The sequence below is a fragment of the Ahaetulla prasina genome, chromosome 2 (assembly GCF_028640845.1).
Source record: "Ahaetulla prasina isolate Xishuangbanna chromosome 2, ASM2864084v1, whole genome shotgun sequence".
Classification (NCBI taxonomy): Eukaryota; Metazoa; Chordata; class Lepidosauria; order Squamata; family Colubridae; genus Ahaetulla; species Ahaetulla prasina.
The window spans coordinates 283274828-283289895 of NC_080540.1; the positions used below are offsets into that span (position 1 = coordinate 283274828).

The window sequence follows — 15068 nt, forward strand, 5'->3', positions numbered from 1 at the left end:
TAAACATAACAAGATGGGAAGGAAGAGAACAAGATTTTAGGAACTGGATTGAAGCAAGATTCCTTGCCACCAAGAAATATACTGTATGTTGACTTATTATTTTGCCTTGAATTTTTCTTCCAGTTGTTTGCTTAAGTAGAATCATACTTTAACCTGCCTTAATAAATGGAAATGATTTTTTTTTTAAAAAATGGGATTAGGTTTAGCTCATTGATGTTTTAAAATGAATCGGGATAATACTTTAATCATTAATAACACATTATAACACATTAATACCTACATTAATGTGTTATAGATAACACATTAATCAAAACAGAAATATTTGCACTAAATTATGTTTCCAATACAGTTCTTGTGGTGCCCTGTGAAACACAAGAGTATCTCTCAGTTATTTTAACCAAATCTATCAAGAAAGGGAAATACTGGGAAAGTGGAAACGGGAAAAGAAATTACCTTCACAAAGGCACATCCTGCAGTTCTATTGTAATTTGTTTTTTAATTCTAATTCCTTTTTTTTAAAAAAAGTTATGACATATATGCAGGTGTTCATCCCAAACATAACAATAAACAATAGTGTTTAAATTACTACCAGCCTCACCTGCTCACCAAAAGGTAATTAAACAAATTATGTTATAGTTTAAGCATTGTGTGCAAACTCAATCACAGTGTTCTTTCCCAACACTTTTTCCTATTTCTTCCTCAAGTTACCATATGATGGACATAGTTCAACGCATGGCCTAAGCAGCTTTCCTGCTTCTCTTAGCTAAATTCCATAGGTGTCCTCCAGAGTAAAACAGCGGCAGGGAGAAAAAAATGCAGATAAATAAATTCACAAATGTCTCTAATTTAAACTAAACAGGAAGATGGGGATTCTAAACAAAATCCAATCACCTGGTTGCCTTAGGAGTCTGCAGGAGAGCTTGGAAAACTCACAAAAGTTTTTTAGGCTGTTTTATTGGAACAGGGTGAAAATGCGCTCCTCTGCCTTTTGAAAGAGGCCCCCTGGTGGCCCAAATGGCTGACTGCAAGGCATAATATTTGGAGTTTGCCTTCTACCTTCTGCCCGAGGCTGCCCAACACCGCAGTCCTTTAGCAATTGTCTGGTTATTAAGATATGGTCATCACTGGAAAAATATTCAGCATGATGACACGCAGGCTGCAAAACTGGCCCACCCAACCCTGACAGAAACCTTTAAGGCAGTGTTTCTCAACCTTGCCAACTTTATGATGTGTGGACTTCAACTCCCAGAATTCCCTGGGCAGCAGGACTGGCTTAAAGGTTTATAAATTGGCTGATCATACACACATCAGTTGGCAGTTCGGATCATGCTACCATTCCAGTAAAAATAAATATTAGCCAATGTTTGAGCAGCTATTTTCAAAGTTTTCCCTCAAAGAAAGTATTCCTTATATCTTTCTGGAAAAGCAAACTTGCAACGAATAGTCAACTTCCCTTTAAAAAAAAATAATGAGTTTTTATTGTGAGTAGTTGTTGGTTGGTTTGCCCATAAGCTATTTACTTTCTTTTCTCTTCCTGTGGGAACAGAACATCACCATTGGGCAATTTTTTTTAATCCCAAAGCTGCTGTTTCGGAGCAAGAAAACGATTTCTTTCTCCCCTCGTTAAGGAGGGTACAACACAATCTAAAAATAGGCTAGAAAATAAACATTTTAATCCTCAGGCGCAAACGTATATGCTTTGCAGAAGTATATACAAGACTATTGTAAAACTGACTCTCCCCACATTGCAAAACAGAAACACCTCAGCCCTTTCAGGCATCAAACCTAAACAGGTGATAAACTACTCTCTAATAAACTACTACAGAAGTACAGATAGTCATAAGGGCATAATGGCATAATAACAGAGTTGGAAGGGACCTTGGAGGTCTTCTAGTCCAACTCCCTGCCCAGGCAAGAAATGCTACATCATTTTAGACAAATGGTTATCCAACATTTTCTTAAAAATTTCCAGTGTTGGAGCATTCACAACTTCTGGAGGCAAGTTGTTCCACTGATTCATTGTTCTGTCAGGAAATTTCTCCTTAGTTCTAAGTTGCTTCTCTCCTTGGTTAGTTTCCACCCATTGCTTCTTGTGCTACCCTCAGGTGCTTTGGAGAATAGTTTGACTCCTTCTTCTTTGTGGCAACCCCTGAGATATTGGAACACTGCTATCATGTCTCCCCTACTCCTTCTTTTCATTAAACTAGGCATACCAAGTTCCTGCAACCATTCTTCATATGTTTTAGCCTCCAGTCCCTAATCATCTTTGCTGCTCTTCTCTGCACTCTTTCTAGAGTCTCAACATCTTTTTTACATTGCGGCAACCGTAGTCCTTGATTTACGATCATAACTGAACTCAAAATTTCTGTTTCTAAGCAAGACAGTTGTTGAGTGAGTTCTGCCCCATTTTACGACTTTTCTTGCCACAGTTGTTACACACTGCAGTTTGTTAAATCAGTAACACGGTTGTTAAGTGAATCTGGCTTCCCCATTGACTTTGTTTATCAGAAGGTTGCGAAAGGGGATGACGACCCTGGGACACTGCATCCGTCATAAACATGAGTCAGTTGCCAAGCATTTGAATTTTGATCACATGACCATGAGAATGATGCAACAGTTGTGTGAAAACAGTCACTTTTTTTCGATGCCATTGTTAACTTTGAACAGTCATTAAATGAATTATTTGTAAGTTGAGGGCTACTTATAACAGCTTTGGCCCAAACCCCAAACAGATAAATTATTTCTACTTTTTCATTCATACATTCTGAAACACAATTCTAGAATATATCAGATCTTAAAATTACGAGCTTTACTCTAGCAGATATTTTCCCCAATTGCTGCAGACAAATTCAGGGAAAGAGATTTTCACTGTAATTACTTATTTATCTTGGATGTCACATAAGAATTATGGAACAATTCAGTCAGTGCCTGATTAACATCTCCAAATCTTAAATACAAAGCAAATTCTTCTTCCGTGCCAAGTTCCAACTTTTTCAGAAATTTCTGGCACTAGCATAATACACAATCATGTATCTATGCTTACATTAGAGGGGGTGCAAGTTTTAAGAAAAACAATCACACACACTTTAGGAAGAAAAGATTAACTTACATGTATTGGGAAAAACACATACAGATATTCCAGTGGTGGGTTTCAATTTTTTTTATTACTGGTTCTATGGGGGTGGCTTGGTGGGGGTGGCATGGCTTGGTGGGGGGTGGCTTAGTGGGCATGGCAGGGGAAGTATACTATAAAATCTCCATTCCCACCTCACTCCAGGGGAAGGAAACTGTAAAATCCCTCCCCAATCCAGGGCAAGGTTACTGCAAAATCCCCATTTCCTCCCGATCAGCTGGGACTCGGGAGGCAGAGAATAGCTGGGGGTGGGGCCAGTCAGAATTTTTACTACTGGTTCTCCAAACTACTCAAAATTTCTGCTACCGGTTCTCCAGAACTGGTCAGAACCTGCTGAAACCCAACTCTGAGGTATTCCTTGACTTATGATCACAATGGAGACCAACATTTCTACAGTTGCTAAGTGAGGCAAATAGTTAAGCAAGTTGTTCCTCATTTTACGATCTTTTTTGCCATTATTGTTAAGTGATAAGGGGGCCGTGATAGCTCAGGCTGTAAGAAGCCTGTTATTAGAACACAGCAGCCTGCAATTACTGCAGGTTCAAGCCCGGCCCAAGGTTGACTCAGCCTTCCATCCTTTATAAGGTAGGTAAAATGAGGACCCAGATTGTTGGGGGGGGGGCAATAAGTTGACTTTGTAAAAATATACAAATAGAATGGGACTATTGCCTTATACACTGTAAGCCGCCCTGAGTCTTCGGAGAAGGGCGGGATATAAATGTAAACAAAAAAAAAGTGAATCACTGCAGTTATTAAGTGGTTGTTAAGCAAATCTGACTTCTCCCATTGACTTTGCTACCTGGAAACTGGCTGGGAAGGTTACAAATGGTGATCACATGATCCCAGGACAGTGCAACTATCATAAATGCACATCAGTTGCCAAGTGCCTAAATTCTGATCACATGACCATGGGATGCTGCAAAGATCCGGTCATAAGTCACATTTTCAGTGCTGTTATAACTTCAAATGATCACTAAGCAAATGATTGTAAGTTGTGGACTACCCGTAAAGGCTAGATGCAGAATATTTTTAAAAAGAGATCATCGATAGAAAAATGTTACAATGAGAAAAATAAGGAAAATCAAAATGGATGTTTCACTTATTCTTAAACAACTGCTACGTCAACAATAGCTATAAAGACTGTTATAACTTAGGAGACATTTTGGGTTGTGTAATATCAACATATGTGGGGGGTGTCCAATTTGTCAAGACTGGCTTGCAGGTTTTTTTTATCAATATGACACCTGGATCTTTCATAGCAATCTTTAAACTGAACCATCATGTTTCTTAATATAATATTCTTAATATAACCTTAATATAATAGGAGGTGAGGTGGCGCAGTGGTTAGAATCCAGTACTGCAGGCTGCTTCTGCTGACTGCTGGCTGACTGCAATTTGGCAGTTCAAATCTCAACAGGCTCAAGGTTGACTCAGCTTTCCATCCTTCCGAGGTGGGTAAAATGAAAAGCCAGATTGTTGGGGGCAATAAGTTGACTCTGTAGAGAGGGCTGTAAAAGCACTGTGAAGCAGTATGGAAGTGCTATTGCTATAATATTCACACAGCTTGACCAAAGAAATTGCATCCACCAACCTTTCCTTGTGATAAAACAATGAGCGAACCTTTACACCATGCCTACAACAAAGAATGTTCTTTCTGCGCCAACTTAGAAAACTCAAACTGCCCAAGGAGCTGCTGATCCAGTTCTACAGAGGAATTACTGAGTCTGTCATCTACACCTCTATAACTGTCTGGTTCGGTTCTGCAACCCAACAAGAAAGACACAGACTTCAGAGGATAATTAGAACTGCAGAAAAAACAATGGGTACCAACCTGCCTTCCATTGAGGACCTGTATACTGCACGAGTCAAAAAGAGAGCTGTGAAAATATTTACAGACCCCTCACATCCTGGACATAAATTGTTTCAACTCCTACTCTCAAAACAACGCTATAGAGCACTGCACACCAGAACAACTAGACACAAGAACAGTTTTTTCCCTGAACGCCATCACTCTGCTAAACAAATAATTCCTTCAACACTGTCAAACTATTTACTAAATCTGCAGTACTATTAATCTTCTCATCGTTCCCATCACCCATCTCCTCCCACTTATGACTGTATGACTGTAACTTTGTTGCTTATATCCTTATGATTTGTATTGATATTGTTTCCTGATTTGTACCCTATGACTATCATTAAGTGTTGTACCTTATGATTCTTGATGAAGGTATCTTTTCTTTTATGTACACTGAGAGCATATGCACCAAGACAAATTCCTTGTGTGTCCAATCACACTTAGCCAATAAACTATCCTATTCCTATTCCTATTCCTATTACTTACGGGACCGCCTACTGCTACCAATTGCCTTCCACCGACCCGTGCGCTCTCACAGAGAGGGACTCCTCAGGGTGCCGTCCGCCAAGCAATGTCGGCTGGCGGCCCCCAAGGGAAGGCCTTCTCTGTGGGGGCTCCCACCCTCTGGAATGAACTTCCCCCAGGACTCCGTCAACTGCCTGACCTTCGGACCTTCCGCCGTGAGTTGAAGACTTACCTATTTATTCACGCAGGACTGGCATAGAAATTTTTAGTAGCTTTTAATATTTTGATGTAAATTATGTGGGGTTTTTATGGTTTTAAATGGTTTTAATTTGGCCTGATATTTAATAAGTTTTTAAATAATTGTTTTATTGTATATATAATTATTGTTTTATTCTGGCTGTGAACCGCCCTGAGTCCTTCGGGAGAAGGGCGGTATAAAAATCTAATAAATCTAAATCTAAATCTAAATCTAAATCTAAATCTAAATCTAAATCTAAATCTAAATCTAAATCTATTCCTATTCCTATTCCTATTCCTATTCCTATTCCTATTCCTATTCCTATTCCTATTCCTATTCCTATTCCATTCCATTCCATTCTCCTGGAGAATGCAAGACTGCTTGCTAGATGAGTTACTTCCAAACAGATCGCAAGAAGATAGGAAGCAGGAAAGGCTCCACTTGATTTTATTTAATCTTAATGAAAATATAGGTCAGTGAAGTGCTTGAAATATCAGGTTTATTTCTTTGTCCAGCAGGATTCAATGCATATTTTGAAAAAGCGCACCACAAGGTATAGCTTTCTGGCAAGATAAGATTTCTGACTGCTTTTTTTTTTCCTTCCGTTCACTCATCTCTGATTCTCTAAGACTGCCCGGACAATTTCCAGTCGTTTTCTTGGCAAGGATTTTCAGAAGTGGTTTGCTATTGTCTCCTTCCTGGGACTGAAAGAAAGTGACCAGTCCAAGGTTACCCAGCTAAGCTTTGTGCCTAAGCCAGCATTAGAACTCACAGTCTCTGGGTTTCTAGCCCCATTCCTTAATCACTATTTCAAACTGGCTCTCAAAAAGGCTGATAAACTCAGCAGTTAGCTTAATTGGATCCCCAATTCATGGAAAATGCTGACATGAGAGACAGAAGTGACATTTATCGCTGGACTTGATGCTGTCAGCAAAGCAGCTAACAAAGCAATCTGTTGCTCCCTCTTCACAAGGTATCCTACAGCATTGTTTTTTATGACTGGCATGTGCTCTTTTATCACAGAATCACAGAGTTCGAAGGTCCCTGATTGAACATGTGGACCAGACCTTTATTCACTGCTAAAGCATGCTTAGCTTGCCTCTATTTGAAGACCTACCTGTACTGAAGGGGAACATAGCAATTTATGGGGAGCAGCAATTTATGGAGAGCAGCTCTTAGGAAATCCCCCTAATATCTAACCTGAATCCACTCCCCTTAGTTTTAATCTGTTGATTCTTGTCCTACTCTTTAGAGCAGTGGTTCTCAACCATAGCAACTTTAAAATGTGAGGACTTCTACTCCCAGTATCCCCCAACCAGCCATGCTGACTGGGGAATTCTGGAAGTTGAAGTCCACACATCTTAAAGTTGCTAAGGTTGAGAAACACTGCTTTAGAGCAACAGAGACAGGGGTGGGCTTTAAACATTTTAGCAAGGGGTTCTCTGCGGGGTGGGCGTGGCCTAATCAGCCTCCTGCACCACAGTGGTGGTGGTGGGGGGCGTATTTTTTAACTATCCCTGGGCTCCGGAGGTTTTCCTTGAGCCTCCAGGAGGGCGAAAACAGCCTCCCCAGGCTCCAGATGCCCTCTGGAGGCCCTTTGGATGCAGGTAAGTGCAGGGCACATGTGGAGGCTCGGGAAGGGCGAAAAATAGGCCTACCGGAAGTTTGGGAAGGCCAGAAACGGGCCAGTTTCCGGCCTTCCCGAACTTCTGGTAGGCCTATTTTTCACCCTTGCATGTGCCCTGCACTTACCTGCATCCAAAATGGGCCACATGGGGACTCCTGGGAGGGGAGGGGAGGTTTTGGATGGGGCCAGCCAGGAGTGGGCTTTGGGGGTTCTCCGAACCGTACAGAATCTTAGCTAGAGGTTCTCTCGAACCCCTCCAAACCCCCAGCAGCCCACCCCTGAACAGAGACCAAGACTATTTCCTCCTCTAAATGACAGCCTTTTGGTTTCTGAAGCATACTGTTGTACCTTCCTTCATTCTTCTTTTCTGCCATTGAAACCATTTCCTAAAGTATTCCTTGCACAATTTGGTTTCCAGGCCCACCATCACAGCCCTCCTCTGAGCATGCTCCAATTTGTTGATGTCCTTTTAAGCAGTGGGGCAACTGGGGTCTCTCCAGGGTAAAGCAAAGTGAACAATTATTAGCTGACACCTTGCCTCTATGTATCATTTAAGGTGCCCTGATATTGTCTTTGCTTTTTTCAGAAGTTGAGCCACGTTACTACTCATTACCTGAGTCATGTTCAGTTTGTGATCGACTGGAACAGGGATCTCCAAACTTGGCAATTTTAAGACTTGTGGACTTCAACTCCCAGAATTCCTCAGCCAGCCATGCTAGGGAATTCTGGGAGTTGAAGTCCACAAGTCTTAAAGTTGCTAAGTTTGGAGACTCCTGAACTAGAACAACTAGATTCTTTTCACGAGGAGCATTACCAAATCAAGATCTTCCCCATCATCTACTTGTGCCTTGTATTTGCCCTATCCAGATGCTAGACCAGGGCTGGGCAACTATGGCCCCTTTATGACCTATGGACTTCAACTCCCAGAATTCCTGAGCCAGCATGCTGGCTCAGGAATTCTGGGAGTTGAAGTCCACAAGTCTTAAAGTTGCTAAGTTTGGAGACTCCTGAACTAGAACAACTAGATTTTTTTCACGAGTAGCATTACCAAACCAAGATCTTCCCCATCATCTACTTGTGCCTTGTATTTGCCCTATCCAGATGCTAGACTGGATGGCCATGGACTTCAACTCCCAGAATTCCTGAGCCAGCATGCTGGCTCAGGAATTCTGGGAGTTGAAGTCCACAAGTCTTAAAGTTGCTAAGTTTGAGACTCCTGAACTAGAACAACTAGATTTTTTCACGAGTAGCATTACCAAATCAAGATCTTCCCATCATCTACTTGTGCCTTGTATTTGCCCATAGTATAATGCAAACCATGGTTATGGCATTCATCTACAGGTAACCTTTGACCTGTTGTTTAATGACCAATCAAAGTAATAATAGATGACCATAAAAGAGACTTATCACCCAGTTTCAAAGTTTCAAAGTTCAATATTTCCAGTTTCCCGCAAAAACTGGCTCATATGAACAATAGGTTTATTTTTTGACAAATTCACTTAACAACCACAAATAAAAGGTTGTAAAAATGTGTCCAGTCACATTTGACCCACGTTATAAACATCATGACTTATGGCCATAATTGCCTGGCTCAATTTACAACTGGAAGTCAAGGACCATCTGAAGTGGTTACATATCATAAGTGGTCATGATTAGCACTAGTTATTATTCTTACTATTACTAGCACTTGGAATGAACATTTAACAAAATGATCTTGATCAGGATCAGACCCACCGCACTGTTCTCGACTTACAACCGTTCATTTAGGACCCTTTGAAGTTACAACATGATTGTTGTTTCACACTTACGACCATTGTAGCATTCCCATGTTTCATGTGATCCAAACTCAGGCTTGGTAACTGGCTCATATTTATGATGGTTGCAATGTCCAAGGGTCATGTGATGATCAACTTTTGCGAACCGCTGACAAGCAAAGTCAATGGGGAAGCCAGATTTAACACCTGCAATGAGTCACTTAGCAACAATGACAAGAAAAGTAATAAAATGGGGCAAAACTCATTTAACAACTCATCTTGCTTAGCAGCAGAAATTTTAGGCTCAGTTGTGACTGAGGGCTACTTGTATCGCACATTGCTTCCTAACTAACTCTCCTGTATAATCAAGAGCGAAAAACACTATGGTTAACGAAAGAGCTGCTGAGGCAAGAGCACCTTCATAATTCTTTGTGTTATCTAAAGCTACAATATCCACAAATAAGGCCAGAGTCATTCACCAACCTTGTTGACTTTCCGGACTAGCTTGCTTGGATGCAATAAGCCTGCTTGATCAAAAAATGAGGCAATATAGGAATAGATAGCTGTGCACCATTCGCTTATTCACAATGTGGCTTATTAGGTGAACTTCCAGTGGAATCAAAACATAATAACGTTCCAGATAAGAGAAAATAAGAGGAGATCTCCCACCAGCACAGAGAGAAAATGTTCTCTATTCTTCCACCCTGCCTATCAATCACCAGAATGCCCCGAGCAAATCTCAGGAGACCCCCCCCCCCAAAAAAAAAATCCACATCCTTTCTTACAACAGCAACAGCCATAAATGAAACTCTCGACAGACTTAATAATACCTGAGAGCAGCACCTGCCTGCATCTTCATCTATTTTTCCTTCAGCGGTTATATGATAAAAAGTGTAATCATTGGCACAAGTGGTGATGATGACAGTCCAGTAACTTATGCAATCGTTTTAATTTCTCTCTTAGCCCCTTGTTTATGATAGTCACCACGACTTGATAGAGACTTATTTATTTATTTATTTATTTATTTAATCAAATTTTTATACCGCCCTTCTCCCGAAGGACTCAGGGCGGTTTACAGCCAGATAAAAACAGAACTACAAAATAAATACAAAATAAAATAATATTTAAAAAACTTATTCAATTTGGCCCAAATTAAAATATCTTTCAAACAATAAAACCCACTAAAATTAAAACCAGATAAAAAAGGCTTAGTTAGACTTAGAATAACTTTATTGTCACTTTGAATGTACGCTAATCGGCATACGTGAAAATGAAATTTCATTGCGTGCGGCTCTCAAAGGCTCACCACTCCAATATACACTGCATAAACCTGACTAAATAAATAAGTATAAAATTATGCATATCTCCAGATATATTATATGACATTATATGACACGTATTCTATGAGATATATTAAATGAATATATTGATATTCCCGAATTTGCCACTAGGATCCCTTAGTGCAGGGGTGTCAAACTCAATTTCATTGAAGGCCGCATCAGGGTTGTGTTTGACCTTGGGAGGAGGTGTGTGGCCAGCTCAACGTTACTCGTGTCGGGGGTGTCTGTGGTGGCCCGAGCGCTCTACCAGCCAAAACAGGTTCCCGAGCTCCGTTTTCAGCTGTGATGGCCTCGTGCAACTCTCTGCCAGCAAAAACGGAGCTTGGGAGGGCCGCACAAGGCCCTCCTGAGCTCCATTTTCACTGGCAGAGGCACCACGGGCCGGTCCTTTACTGTTTCCAGGGTAGCCCCACAGGCCAGATGTAAGTGCCCTATAGGCCAGATCCAGCCCACGGGCCTTGAGTTTGACACTCCTGCCTTAGTTAATCTGACAGCCAAGAATATAATTTATTCTAAGCTAGACGCGGCTTCCGTGCAAGCTACCACAAAGTAAGTCAATGGGACCACGGCACTCTGCAATTCCCAACTGCAATGCCTAGAAGCGATACTGTATTTGTCCAAGGACATCTCTCTTAGCACTGGCAGGCCTTTTGCCCTACTCCACTTTGACATCATATGTGCAATATCAACAGCAATAAAACTAGTAGTATATTGCAAAGAAAAACAACCACAGTTGGAAACACCTTCATTTATAAGAGCGTCCACTGAAAAGAAAAGAAAAATAGTGAATAACTGCACCCAAGTGCTTGGTAAATATGCCAATTTATCCCAAAAAAGAAAAGATAAAAAGATGGGCATTGATAGATAATAAGCTTAATCTAAGGGGGTGGGGAAGAATGGCTGGGAGAGGATGGTTCATCTGTTTCCTGTGATCAGTCAGTCAGTCCCAAAGATGCTTTTCAAAAGGCAGCTGGACTTCCATACTTCTTTACACCAAAGTGTCTTGGATGAGGAGCGAAATGTTTTCAAAGAAAAAGCCACGGATATCCAGCTGCCTTTTAGAAAGCACCTTTAGGATAAATATGACCTGGGGGATTGGAGAATTTCCACAGACAGACAGACAGAGAGAGACAGACAGTCTGTCCCTCCCTCCCATCCATCACATTTCTAGGCCATCCTTCTCTAAAATTAACCTGGGTAGGTTTAACAACAAAAACAAGTAAAACAATAGAATATAAAAAGAACAGCAGCTACCTGGAGGGAACCAATCCACCCTCCCAAAAATCCCTCATCCTGACTTAAAAGGGCCTGAATACACATTAACTGAAGGCTTAACAGAGAAAACAGATTTTTAAGGGTTATTCAAAGGCAGGTAGGGGGAGAGCTGTATGAATCTTGTGTGTGTGTGTGTGTGTGTGTGCGCGCGCACACACACACACACAAAGTTCCATGTACAAGCTGACTTTGCGAAAGTAGGAAGGGTTTATTCAGGGGTGCTATTCAGCAGGTTCTGACAGGTTCTGGAGAACCGTTAGCGGAAATTTTGAGTAGTTTGGAGAACCGGCAAATACCACCTCTGGCTGGCCTCAGAGTGGGGTGGGAATGGGGATTTTGCAGTATCCTTCTGTTGTTATTCATGATTAATGTCAGTATCATTTTTAATTTATTGTATGTCTATTGCTGGCCGATGACCGTAATAAAGTTTATATTCTATTCTTCCCCTACCGCGCCCACCAAGCCACACCCACAGAACCAGTAATAAAAAAGCAATCAAATCAATGTCAGTTTGAAAAAGCAATGCTCTCATTCAAATACACTTGCAATACTATAAGTCCAGCTTCCCGAGCCCGATGTCCTTTTCTATACATTTGAAGGGAAAGCTAAACCAATGGTAGCCTATAGCACCCAGACCCATAGCCTGCAAGTCCCAGCTTCCAAGCCACATGACAAGCAGATTGGGAAGACTAAACTTTTTCTTGTCCTTGGGAAACAACTACTACTTGTTATACCTCTGGAACTTCCCTCTGGAAAGTACGACCTTTGTATTCCAATAGGCAATCAATGCACTCATAAAACAAAAATCTTAGGTTCACAAATGTGTTTTATGGGTATGCCTTTTCTTGAAAATGCCATATTAGGACTCTACTATTCATTGTAGTGATGGTGCAGTGGTTAGAATGAAGTATTGGAGGCTAATTCTGCTGATTGTCAGCAGTTCGATCCTGACCGGCTCAAGACTGACTCAGCCTTCCATTCTTCCGAGGTGGGTTAAAATGAGGGCCCAGATTGTTGGGGGCCATAGGCTGACTTTGTAAGCCGCTCAGAGAGTGCTGTAAAGCACTGTGAAGTGGTATATAAATCCAAGTCCTATTGCTATTGTCATAATTATTTTCCTCCTCTTCTACCTGTAGACCAAAGCTGTATACAAAAGACCAATTACAGTCCCCAATCTTCAGAAACAAAAAATGACAAACGTGGATCACTTTTAGATCACTTTTAAAAAGTAGATTGAAAACTACCCTGCTCCAAGAACGCTGGCCTAATTCTATAAATGCTTGAATAAACAGACACATCCTCAGTTGTTGTGCAATGCAAGGCAGCATAGGGTCGGCTGCAATTTACAGCAAGCAGATGGCAATTTGCCATGGTGCACCAAAGGATGGCCACTATTTGCCAACTCTACATCCTCACCAGGCTTCATGTGGCAGGCCAGGGACTACACTATATTCAAAAAGCAGGCAGGATTGAGGTGGAAGTTAATGGCTCAGAGTAATTAAATATGAAATGGCACACAAACCCACTGCAAAGCTTTCTGCACTTATTCCTACTTCTCCCAGCATTCATAACAAACAAGGCCAAATTTCTTGGGTCTCGGGAGGCCAAATAATCCCAAAATATTTTGGAAACAATGCAAAGCAGCCTAATTTTAAGAAGGGAGGGAGGGAAGAAGATCATTTAAACTATAAGCACCTGAGAATGGCCCAGTTTTAAAACTGACCTTAAAAATTCCCTCTCAGAAGATACTGGATCTATAAGCAGCTCAGATCCGAAGACATTTTATGCTGTTTATTTATATAGCAACAACTCAAGATATTTGCAAGCCAGCCAGAACTGTTATACTATAAAGCTGGTGTCTGAGATATTATACAGATTTTAGAACGACAGTCAGAAATATTAATTATTGTACTGGAAAAGTCTTAATGGCATCTGGCTAGAAACTAAAGCACCAGAAATAGCTTCATGCAGTGACGAACTTGGCATAATTAAGGTAAATACCAGTCTTCTTAAGTAATCCATCTTAAAAAGGATAAGATTCTAAATGTAGCTGGGATTCCAAGTTGGCTCTTCATTTTGTTTCCCCGCTGATAATAACCCAAGCTTGCTAAAACAAGAGTGTTTCTCCTCTTCACCTACCTCTCTTGGTTCTGTATTCCAGGTGAACCTTCTCCTGCAGCCCCTCACTTAACTGGCTTCACTTACCTTTTTCCGAGCACCTGTGAGCTGCACACTGAACTGCTTCCTCGTTGTGCTAGCCAACACCACTCCCACTTCAACTTTAAAGTGGAGAATTGAGCAACAGAAACCACCCCTTCCATCAACCTGGGTGTGCCACCTTTACAACGGCACTTGAAAATCCTGGCATTGAAAACCGGGCACGTGTCCTGGAGCTATGGTGCTACTACCTTGGGGGGGGGGTGTTGAGAGTATAAATGAGGCTAGGCAGTGCTGTGTGTTTTTGCAGTTGTAGAGAAGTTGCTTTGAAACTTCCGCCTGACGCTGAATGCTGGAAGGTTCTGGATTTGATCTTCCACTAGGATAAGCTTTGCCTAGATTATTTCTCTGTGACTGGCCCTGATAAAAGATTTAGAAGCTAACCCAGTGAAAACAATAGGCCATTCTCTTTTTCCCCCCTTTCCTCTTACTGTATAAGTTACTTTACATGTTCTGATGAATGCCAATCACAGAAAATGAATAGCGGTTTGTTTTTCCTGATACAAAGAGGAAAACTGTCGCTGATATTTTATTACAGGTTCATTTCTGAAAAGCTCACTGACCATGTCCCTTGTTACATAACTGGATTTTTTTTTTTTTTTTACAAAGAAAGCTGAGGAACCTGCCAGCTTGCTTAGTTTTCTATATAGGTAGTCACAGAACCCATAGGGCTGAAAAGGACCTTGGAGCGAGGGGTGAAATCCAGCAAGTTCTGACAGGTTCTGGAGAACCGGTAGCAGAAATTTTAAGCAGTTCGGAGAACAGGTAGCGGAAATTTTGAGTAGGTCAGAAAACCGGCAAATACCACCTCTGGCTGGCCCCAGAGTGGGGAAGGAATGGGGATTTTGCAATATCCTTCCCCTGGAGGGGGGGTGGGAATGGAGATTTTGCAGTATCGTTCCCCTCCCATGCCCACCAAGCCACGCCCACAGAACCAACTGGTAGTAAAAAAAAAAGCGGATTTCACCACTGCCTTGGAGGTCTTCTAGTCCAGCCCCTTTACAACCACAATTGGAAGCAGAATTTCCATTGCTTAAGCAAGACAATTGCTACCTGAGCCGTGCCTGATTTTACGACCTGTTTTGCCATACTTGCAATTTACTGCAGTTGTTAAATATTGTGTGGTTGTTAAGTAAATCTAACTTCCTCTGTTTGATTGTGCTT

General features: G+C 41.3%; 1 protein-coding gene across 2 annotated transcripts in view; it reads right to left on the reverse strand.

Moving 5' to 3' along the window:
- The window catches only part of NEDD4L (NEDD4 like E3 ubiquitin protein ligase), a 356456-nt gene that overhangs the window by 230256 nt on the left and 111132 nt on the right, over nucleotides 1-15068 (reverse strand). The window contains exon 1 of one of the 2 annotated variants that reach the window (XM_058170487.1): nucleotides 13893-13916. The exons of the other annotated variant lie outside the window; for it this stretch is intronic. The gene's annotated coding sequence lies outside the window, so the exon portion shown is untranslated. Of the gene's footprint in view, nucleotides 1-13892; nucleotides 13917-15068 lie in introns of those variants that run through there. 2 annotated transcript variants of the gene reach the window in all.